Source organism: Tauraco erythrolophus, chromosome 7 (genome assembly GCF_009769465.1).
Source record: "Tauraco erythrolophus isolate bTauEry1 chromosome 7, bTauEry1.pri, whole genome shotgun sequence".
NCBI classification, from domain to species: domain Eukaryota; kingdom Metazoa; phylum Chordata; class Aves; order Musophagiformes; family Musophagidae; genus Tauraco; species Tauraco erythrolophus.
Genome location: NC_141471.1, coordinates 4,211,384 through 4,222,854, shown reverse-complemented (window position 1 = coordinate 4,222,854; position 11,471 = coordinate 4,211,384).

The window sequence follows — 11,471 nt, the reverse complement described above, 5'->3', positions numbered from 1 at the left end:
CATGAAGCAGCAAGTATCGAAACTCGCTGACAAATGTCAAGTGGGAAAACGTATTTACATGTGGTCACCCAGAAACTCAACAAAATCTCCCTGGTGTCAAGACGAAGCCCGGAACGCAGTTCTTTAAAACAGCTCTCATAATGTGAGGCAGTGGAACAGGTTGCCCAGAGAAGTTGTGGATGCCCCATCCCTGGCAGTGTTCAAGGCCAGGTTGGACGAGGCTTTGGGCAACCTGGTGTAGTGAAGGGTTTCCCTGCCCATGGAAGGGGGGTTGGAACTAGATGATCTTTAAGGTCCCTTCCAACCCTAACCATTCTATGATTCTGTGATTCTATAATAGTTCCTGACCTATGGACAAATAGACCATGCCTGTGCCCTGGTGATGCCTGGGAACAAACCTCTGTATTTATCACACATTCTAACAGGAAAAGATGATAAAAGGTTGATACTTTCATAGATTAGCTAAGGACCAGCTGTCATGGTCTCAGCAGCCACCCTGTCAGGTAGCCCACAGCATACCAAATACATATAGAGACTGGCTACACAGAGGCTAGAGAATGAAAAAGCACATGGGAATATTCCCAAGTACAGGAATACAGATGTCAATGCCTGTCTGGGCCACTTCTACTAATGTTCTCCAAAACTTTTCCTGGGCAAAGTTGAGCACTGCAAAGATGATCCACTTTTGGTTTTGTTTGAGAGCCAGTTGTGATCCCAGGGAGAGACAGCGCCGGCAGTGCAGATGTATTCACCCTGTGGCTTAGAGAGCTCTTAAAGTACCATCTGGTTTTTGCATGCACCCGCACAAGACAACTTAGAAGAAACCTGAGCAAAGGTGCTTTGAAAGTGTTCCCTGGAGAAACCGCTGCTGCTCCATGGATTCTGTAGACAATCCAAGGAGTTACAGGTCCTAACTTTAGCTATCTATCTTTAGAAGTAAATACATGCTCTGCCTCCCCATTGTAACCGTGGCGATTTAATTTTAGAGTTTATGTTGCTCGATTCTAGGTAGACTTTTAACACGTGCAAGGAAAGAAAGGCGATTGAAACATAACATAATGACAGCCAATAAGCCAGGAAGCTTCCATTGTCTTTCCATATCCACCAGCTGCACCAGTCACAATTCACAGTTTAATGTTTTTTAAAATTAAAATAACACAATAATACTAATAAAGAGTTTCTCATAGTATTTCAGTGTTTTACCTCCTTTGGCCCAGCTGAAGTTTGGACGTGCCAAGACTCACACAATAAAATTATATTAAGAATATGGATGTTATGATTCAGTCAAAGCTTGGGCTCTAGTAAACATCTGTGTCAAGAATGGTTCAGGTTTCATTTTACTCAACTCTGACATCCATGAAAGGACAGTATTTTTTGTATACAAGTTGTTTAATATTATGGAAATTACTTAGCCTAGAATTCCGTCTGGGGACAAACGCATCATTTTATAGACTTTCCAAAGCTGAATTGTGAAACCAAACCTCTGTTTAAATAGATAATTCGACATTAGTCATCGATGAGATCACACCACTTTAGGTTCTTGAAATCATATGTTCATATATTGTTCTAATCATAAATTCTATGATTCTATATGTCACATAAGGCTATGAATGATGTTCCTGAACGATGTTCAAGATTCCCTTGTGCTGTTGGACAAATTTAATATGTTCAGACCTACAAATGGAGTTAACACACTAAATTCTGATTTGACAGTAGCGAGACTTCGCTTAAAACCTCTCAGAGAAATTCTATTCTTGCTGAAGCCACAGTCATTGTCTGCTATTTATTTTGGGAAAGTGAAACTTGACCCCAACTGTTTATCACCAGATAAAACCCGAATTTACTACCAGATCAGTTTCATAGATTTCATAGATTTCATAGATTTCTAGGTTGGAAAAGACCTTAGAGATCATCGAGTCCAACCATCCCTAATCCCCATTAAACCATATCCTCAAGTAGCTCATCCACCCTATTCTTAAACACATCCAGGGATGGGGACTCAACCACTTCCCTGGGCAGCCTATTCCAGTGGCTGACAACCCTTTCAGAGAAGAAATACTTCCTAACATCCAACCTGAATCTCCCCTGACTAAGCTTATGCCCATTTCCTCTTGTTCTATCACCCGTCACTAATGTAAAGAGCCCTTCCCCTAACTCCCCACCATCTTTTCTCAAGTATTTATAGGCCGTAATCAGGTCTCCCCTCAGCCTCCTCTTCTCCAGGCTAAACAGCCCCAACTCCCTCAGCCGCTCCCCATAAGTTTTATTTTCCAGCCCCTTGACCAGTTTAGTCGCCCTTCTTTGGACTCGCTCCAGGAGCTCAATATCTCTCTTAAAGCGAGGGGCCCAAAACTGGACACAATAATCCAGGTGCGGCCTCACCAGTGCCGAGTACAGGGGCAGGATCACTTCCCTGCTCCTGCTGGTCACACTATTCTTGATACATGCCAGTGTCCCATTGGCCTTTTTGGCCACCTGGGCACACTGCTGGCTCATATCAAGCCGGTAGTCAAACAACACCCCCAGGTCCAGTTATTTGTTGCTGCATGTCTTTGCTTCTGAATGAAACTTTCTAGGGACCTGTGCTCCTGGTCACTTCCACATAACCATGGACGCCTGCCCATGACCATTCATGTTCTTCTACACCCTGTCTAATCCTGAAGGGAGAGATGGGCAGGTAACAGCGATTGGCAGAACCAGTTAGCTGTCTCATCTATAATTGTCTTCAGATTTGGACATCAAACCCTATTGCCTGTAATACTGTGATATGTTACTGTATATTTAAGAATTTGGTAAAGAGACTGAGCGCAAAATAATCACGGGAATGAAGAATGGAGAGAGGGAAGTGACACATAGCATAAAAGGCAACTGATTTGTGGATTTTACGAGCACTCAAAAGGATTTATTCCCCTTTCATCTTGGTTCAACTATACACCCTGCTGCTCTTAAGCCATAACTGTTCGGGGCTTCAACTTTTTCAATCATTGTGTTATTAGATTTATAGATCTTGATAAAAAAGAATCCCAGAAACTCAATACACTCACCTTTTCATGATCTTCCGAACTTCCTGACCTGTCATGTTCTAAAATTTGCCATGAATTGCCCTCATTGTGCCATTTCCTCTGTTTTGTTTCTATTCTGGTTTTACAGCGGGAATTAAGCAGCCTGTGGAAAAAGATCAACGTAATGATAATATTTGCCCAGTTTTGTAGCATTTCTAGAAATTTCTTTCCCCTTTCTCTTCTTTTCCTTTACACTTCATTTTCAAGGTCCTGAGAAGGACTAGTAACAGTCAGAGGTGACCCCTTCATTTAATTTGTTCTCCTTTTAGCTTGTGGTCAGTTCCCTTTTCTAAAGGGTGTATCTTTACTCCTAGGCAAAAACCTGGAGGGACCATCTTTTTTTTTTTTTTTTTTTTTTGCTATTGAAAACAAACAAAACAATGTTCCCTGGAAGCATGGGAGCCAAACAGCAACTCTTGGCAAAAAGTGGATGTTAAGTGCAATTGCTGGAAACAGTCTACTTTTTTTTTTTTTTTTTCCCTGAAAAGTAAATGGACCACTTGCAGGTAGCAATCTATCCAAAAGACGGATGTGACTATAAAAACAACAAGCTGTGGCTCACACTTGATTTCCCTTGGGGATCTCCAAGTTTTTCTTGTTCCACCATTTCACATTATTACTTAATCAAGAAGAATCTGGCACAAATTAAAGGGGAGAGGGGGAAATGATGGCCCTGCCCTATTTTGTATCCTATCAGTGCTGCGTGGGAAGAGAGGTCGCTTGTATCGTGACTGTATTTTCTGTCTTAGAGCCAGATCTGATTTACTCAAAAATGTTTTAGCATTGTTCAAGGAGTGAAAGAAGAGATAAATTATATTCCTATGCGGCTTTGCAGTGTTTTGTGTTGTCATGGTGTTATAAAACAGTTTTTGTGATACTAGGAAGTGAACTCTAGCACTTTCATGTCTGCTGTAAGAGATCTGATCTCAACTCTGACTGATAATTAGCCAGGTATTGGAGTGAAAACACTATTTCAATCTGTAAGAGGCAGAAAGATCTGCAATGTGCCAATTTGACACACTACCTTTTTGTTCAAGCAGCACTAACCTGTCTGCTGCTGATGGAGAAGAATGGAAAGTCAAGCCAGAAGTGTGCATTAGGCAATGAGATTGATTTTTGTAGGTCTTATTCCTTGCTAATCCATGTTAGTCCATTTCTGTTAATCTTCAAACCATATTTCAATAAGTCTTTCTTTGTATAGGTTATTGATGAAGGAGACATGAACTGACAGACTGAAATTTATTTGCCACAGGTGGTTATTTTGGCTCTAGGGTACATTTTGTTTTCATTCTTGTCATTGCTGAGGCTGGTAGATTTACATCTTTCTGCATTACTTTTTGTCTATTGAATGCAGAGAAAATGCTCTATGAATCCAGGTTCATATTTCCATTTACATTGCCTGTAGGTAAAAGACTGGAAAGAATGTGAAAGTTGTACTTCACTACTGATAAAAAAATAAATAAGAAAACACCTGCTCTTATGATTGTCAAGAAAACTCTTGCCCTATGCTGTAGGGGATGTTAACCAAAGATGACCATAGTGCATTGTACTAGGAAGAAAAGCTTGGCATCTAAGTTGTTCCTTAAACCAAACCAAAACTAAACAAACCCAAACGAACTACTCCAGATGTGGCACTCAGAGCCCAGAATTAGCTCCTTCTCTTCTCCTTCATCAGCCCAACAAGACATGACAGAACTCAGGCTGGAACTATTTGCATCACAAGCAGCTTTCTAGACCTGGACAGCCCCTGAAACACTGCCCATCATCAGAGCATTGTTACCCAACTCATGGCTGCCCTAGATGCTCCTTTCCTCCTAGAGGTCTGCACCTATTCTTTTAGACTACATCTACACATGGGGGTAGACTACATCTACATGTAGTGGGGGTCTACTACAGGCCACCTGACCAGGAGGACGGAGTAGATGAGGCCCTCTACAGACAGCTAAAAGCAGCCTCACGTTCACAAACCCTGGTCCTCATGGGGGACTTCAACCACCCCGATAGATGTTGGAGTAACACAGCAAGGCGTAGGCAATCCTGGAGGTCCCTGGAATTCGTTGATGATAACATTCTTCTCCAAGTGATAGAGGAACCAATGAGAAGAGGTGCTATGCTGGACCTTGTTCTCACCAACAAGGAGGAACTGGTGGGGAACGTGATGCTCAAGGGCAGCCTTGGCTGCAGTGACCATGAAATTGTGGAATTCGAGATCCTTAGGGCAGCAAGGAGGGCGCTCAGCAAGCTCACTACCCTGCATTTCAGAAGAGCAGACTTATGCCTCTTCAGGGATCTGCTTGGTAGAGTACAATGGGATAAAGCCCTGGAGGGAAGAGGGGCCCAAGAAAGCTGGTTAATATTCAAGGATCACCTCCTCCAAGCTCAGGAGTGGTGCATCCCAACAAAGAGGAAGTAAGGTAAAAACACCAGGAGACCTGAATGGATGAACAAGGAGCTCCTGGACCAACTCAGACACAAAAAGAAGGCATACAGAGAATGGAAGCAAGAACAGGTAGCCTGGGAAGAATACAGAGAAATTGTCCAAACAACCAGAGATCAGGTTAGGAAAGCTTAAGCCCTGGTAGAGTTAAATCTGGCCAGGGTCGTCAAAGGCAACAAGAAAAACTTCTGTAGGTATGTCAGTGATAAAAGGAGGACTAGGGAAAACGTGGGCCCTGTCTGGAAGAAAACAGGAGACCTGGTTACCCAGGATACGGAGAAGATTGAGGTACTCAATGACTTTTTAGCCTCAGTCTTCACCGGCAAGAGCTCAAGCCTCAACGTCCAAGTCACAGAAGGTAAAGGCAGGGACTGGGAGAATTAAGAACGGCCCACTGTAGGAAAAGGTTGGATTCAAGATCATCTAAGGAACCTGGAGGTGCACAAGCCCACGGGACCTGATGAGATGCATCCGTGGATTCTGAGGGGAACTGGTGGATGAGGTTGCTAAACCGCTACCCATCATATTTCAGAAGTCATGGCAGTTTGGTGAAGTTCCCACTGACTGGAAAAGGGGAAACATAGCCCCCATCTTTAAAAAGGGGAAAAAAGAAGACCCAGGGAACTACAGGCCAGTCAGTCTCACCTCTGTGCCCGGCAAGATCCTGGCAACTATGCTAAGGCACATGGAAAATAAGGAGGTGATTGGTGACAGCCAACATGGCTTCACTAAGGGCAAATCCTGCCTGACTAATTTGGTGGTCTTCTATGATGAGGTTACAGCATTGATGGATAGGGGAAGAGCAACTGACATCATCTACCTGGACTTATCCAAAACATTTGACATTGTCCCACACGACATCCTTGTCTCTAAACTGGAAAGACATGGTTTTGATGGGTGGACCACTCAGTGGGTAAGGAATTGGCCGGATGGTCGCACTCAAAGACTTGTGGTCAGCGGTTCAATGTCCACGTGGAGGCCAGTGACAAGTGGTGTTCCTCAGGGGTCAGTACTGGGGCCAGTGTGATTTAAAATCTTTGCTGGCGACATGGACAGTGGGATCGAGTGCACCCTCAGCAAGTTTGCAGATGACAACAAGTTGTGTGGTGTTGTGGACACGCTGGAGGGAAGGGATGCCATCCAGAGGGACCTTGACAGGCTTTTAATTGCTAGGCGCAACTTGGCTCCATTTCGTACAGTGCAGGTCAGAAGGTAGGATGTGCCTAAGTTGTTCCAAATATGCAGTTTGGATGAAGTCACCTTGGATTGGGAGGACAGTTCAGCTGCATTGTTGCAAATCATATCATACTACTTGCTCTCGGGCCTAGCAGACAGGCACTGGATAATTTTATTTACTAATACAAACATATCCTGAAATAACTGAATATGTCTCGGTGACGTTTTTAAGATGGAATTACTTACTCTCAGCTGTCACTTATCTCTGTTTAGTGGGTACATAGCAATGAGCTTTTAGAAACCTAAAATCGAACAAAGTGAAGTTGTCGGAGTGGGTCCAGAGGAGGCCATGAAGATGATCTGAGGTCTGGAGCACCTCTGCTATGAAGACAGGCTGAGAGAGTTGGGGCTGTTCAGCCTGGAGAAGAGAAGGCTCCAGGGTGATCTTATAGCAGCCTTCCAGTACTTAAAGGGGGCCTACAGGAAAGCTGGAGAGAGACTTTTTACAAGGGCGTGTAGTGACAGGACAAGGGGCAATGGATTTAAACTGAATGAGGGCAGATTTAGATTGGATCTAAGGAAGAAATTTTTTACATTGAGGGTGGTGAGGCAGTGGAACAGGTTGTCCAGAGAAGTTGTAGATGCCCCATCCCTGGAAGTGTTCAAGGACAGGTTGGGCAACCTGGTGTAGAGGAGGGTGTCCCTGCCCATGGCAGGGGGGGTTGGAACTAGATGATCTTGAAGGTTCCTTCCAATCCAAACCATTCTATGATTCTATGATTCTATGAATGATGCCTTTGGTGAGAGTCTTGGTCTTCTTGATATGGATCAAGTGCAATCCGGGAATGTCTATTTTCGGAAATCTTAGAGAAATTACTGATTTCTGACTCCTGACTGGGCTTTGGCAGGAGTGAAGCTGTGGATCTATTCAGAACTAGAACTTTAGGCTTTAAGGGACCCTTATGATAATCTAAGCTCTGTATAGATGTTTAAGTGATACGGCACTTCAGATTTGCATGTTTGAATTCTGTTTATGTCCTCTTTCAAGTACTTTGGCTTGTCACATGAGGAGTTTTCACATGACTTTTCAAGCACTTTGTACTTCTATTGCATCCGACCTTTTGTCAAAACATTCAGAGTGGTTAATTATTATTCTAGGGTTTTCACTGTACGAACAATAACCTCTTTCTTTCCTTAAAGAATTGTTTGTCCAATTAGCCAGTTTTGTCCAATATTGTTAAGAAGCCTTGACTTTGGCTTCTTGATAAATAGTAGCTGTTTCCTGAGTCCATTGAGACATTGAAATCATTGTTAATTTTTAATAATGACCTCAGAACAACTGAAGAGTTTTACCAGTACACTTTTATTCCGAATATAAATCAGTGTAAATGGTTGAAATGGTGCCCAGTCCTGTGAGCTTAGCTTAGTAAATTCACTTGAATGTTTTGCATGCATAAAGAAAATAAAATAGAAGAGCTGCAAGGTCTGCAGATTTAATTAATTGGCAATATTTGGGATTTAGTGATACCTAAGGTATGGAAAACATGGGATCACACACTCCATTGGGGTAGGAGCACTGTAGCAAGCTGGACTCTCAGACTAGTGTATGACTTTCATGTGACTCAGTAAAAACGGCATATGTGTGGGCGTATAAACTTTCGTGCATGTAGTCTTACATATGGAAAAGCATGTATGTGGGTCAGAGTTATACAGAATCATAGAATCATAGAATGGTTTGGGTTGGAAGGGACCTTAAAGATCATCTAGTTCCAACCCCCCTGCCATGGCCAGGGAAATCCTCCACTACACCAGGTTGTCCAAAGCCTCATCCAACCTGGCCTTGAACACTTCCAGGAATGGGGCAGCCACAACTTCTCTGGGCAACCCGTTCCAGTACCTCACCACCCTCAATGTAAAGAATTTCTTTCTTATATCTAACTTAAATCTGCCCTCTTTCAGTTTAAAGCCATTGCCCCTTGTCCTATCACTACACATCCTTGTAAAAAGTCCCTCTCCAGCTTTCCTGTAGGCCCCCTTTAGGTACTGGAAAGCTGCTATAAGATCACCCCGGAGCCTTCTCTTCTCCAGGCTGAACAGCCCCAACTCTCTCAGCCTGTCTTCATAGCAGAGGTGCTCCAGCCCTCGCATCATCTTCTTGGCCCTCCTCTGGACCCGCTCCAGCAGCTCCATGTCCTTCTTGTGTTGGGGACTCCAGAGCTGAACACAGTATTCCAGGTGGGGTCTCATGAGAGCTGAGTAGAGGGGCAGAATCACCTCCCTCGACCTGCTGGCCATGAAAAATATATAAAATTATTAATGTGTCTGTGTGGAACACACTTTTCCAACTCCCATTATCCCGGCAAAAATGTAACAGAGTTCTTGGGTGAGTTTTGATGAAGACTCAGATTGCAGTTGATATTAGAGTCATAGGTGTGATTTGGACAGATCTGGTTTACTGTTTTGTTTTGGGTTTCGTTTTGGGGTTTTTGAATGATTGTGTTTTTATGGGGAGTGAAACATTATATTTTCATACTGTATTCTGCAAATGTTTTGAATCAAATTATTATTTTTAGTAATACTGAGATGCAGCATAATTCTATTATTCCAGAAAACATGTGTTTAGACTCGCAAGACAAACTGTCTAAATGCAGATATTGACAAGGTAGGAGTCCATGTGTAAGGTAATTTTCTAAGTGCCCATTAAAGTCACTGCACGCCTACTGAATTCAGCTACTGAAACATGAAGAGCTATTCAGATGACAAAATCAGGGTTAGCTGAATAACTGGAAACTTCCCTGACAATATTGATGAAGCCCTGACTGATTCTAATAGAGAACTGTCTCCCTTATGTGTGCCTACACATACATATACAAACAGAACTCCAAGACAGGATCTGTAATTTTAAATAAAATATTAAAACATAATAAAATTTTCAACAAATATAAAAGCATTTGTAATACTTGACATTGATCTTTATATTCCAGTTTTGAACTTATAGTTCGGTTTAACATCTAAAGGGCAAATATATAAATTACCAAAAATAAAATATATTTCCTTGCCAGCATGAATGTCAAGCACCAGAGACGACATTCAAAGGAGTCTTGTGAAGAAAGCCTGTCTAGTGAGAAAGTAGGATTTTATATTCAAATGTATCAACTGCTTCCCAATCACATCTAGATTTAGATAGAAATTATTTGTCAATAGTGTAATAGAAATTCAGAACACTGACATTTTAGTACATAGTTGTCTGATTATTCCTTAGGCAGGTGGAAGCAGTTTGACTGTTCTGTAAAGATTTTCAAGATCTCAGTCTTTCATGGAACATAGGACAGGACAGCCAAGGCCAACTTGGGGCATTCCCTGGGAATATTTGCAGGCAAAACGTGCCCTAATGGAAATCTAAGTAGGAAGGGCAGCCCATGAGCTGCTAGGCTATAGGAGAAACCTTGAACTCAGGTATATAAATTAATGTTTCTAACAGGAGGACAAATGAACTTTCTGAATAGACAGTTTTCTCCCTCCATATCTATGGTCTTCAACACCCGCCTAAGGCCAAGAAATCTTTCTCTGAAAGTGACATGAAAGTTCCATTTTTTCCACGTCTTCTTTAACCAAATTCAACTGATAGTTCACTCAGTTGGGCTAACTAGTGCCTGGTGGCTACAAATTGAAGCATGAAGCCTCTCAGCCTCTCCCGAGTTGAGATTTCATAGGAATGGATCTTCCATTAAACATCCTCATTTACACAAGATCAGTCCTGCCTCCCTTTCTGCTGCATTTCAATCCCTCAGGATCCCAGGGATGCTAGCAGGGGGCCTTGCTGCTTAGTGGAGTTCTGTTTAAGGCAATTCCTGGAGGAGTGGTAGCTAAAGAAAACTGTCTGCAACCTGGCATTTTAAAAATAGAAGCAGATGGTTGGAAGGTTGCAACCAGCTGAGCTGCAGTTAGCAAAAACTCATGAAAGATCTTAAGGTCAGCCCTGCACTGCGGGAACAAACAGGCCGTGGTGTGTTTGAACTGGAGAATGAAAAATGAGCCACAGCAGGAACTGTTCTCTGATTCTTTTCAGACAGTTTTGGAAAGATTGTTCTGCTTTGTTCCCCTCAGCCAAGCAGACTGGAGATGGGACAGTTTGCTGTACTACGAAGAACATCACTTGTCAAAACGATGCATCCCTTTTGCATCTTCTTTTTCCCACACCTCACAATATTTCCATCCTTTTTTAGTTCAGATCTTCTTTGTTATCATTTACCACAATATAATTTGTCTCTCCTCTGCTCCATAGTGGAGTATGTCATTGGACCACTCCCATTATTGCTTCGTACCTGACCCTGATGATGATACATTTCACACTTTTGTCACTGCCTTAACAGGAATTTGATCTCCCAGCTCTGCAGCATCTTTCCTCGTTGGCTTTCAGAGCAGATGTTCCTCATCCCTGAGCAAACCATAAAAACAGGAACTGGGCTGCTCAGCTCCCATCTTTCTCACAGGGCTTCTGACACTTTCTGTATTTCAGGACATAGTATCTCCTTTGCTCACTCTATATGCCCTGGACTTACTCCATCCTGCATCAAACACCTTTCTCTTCTCCCTCTTGCTCCTGTTTTTTGACCTCAATCAAAATCAAAAATCAAATCTCGAATCACCATTGAGACTGCTAATTCCAGCATACACCTATTTGGCAAAGGACTTGAGTACAGAGCTGGATTTAAACCTGCACTGCTGAAAGGAGACATTTGGGAGTAGGGAAAATTAGGAGTCAAACACTGGGCTAGAAACCAAAAGGAAGGATA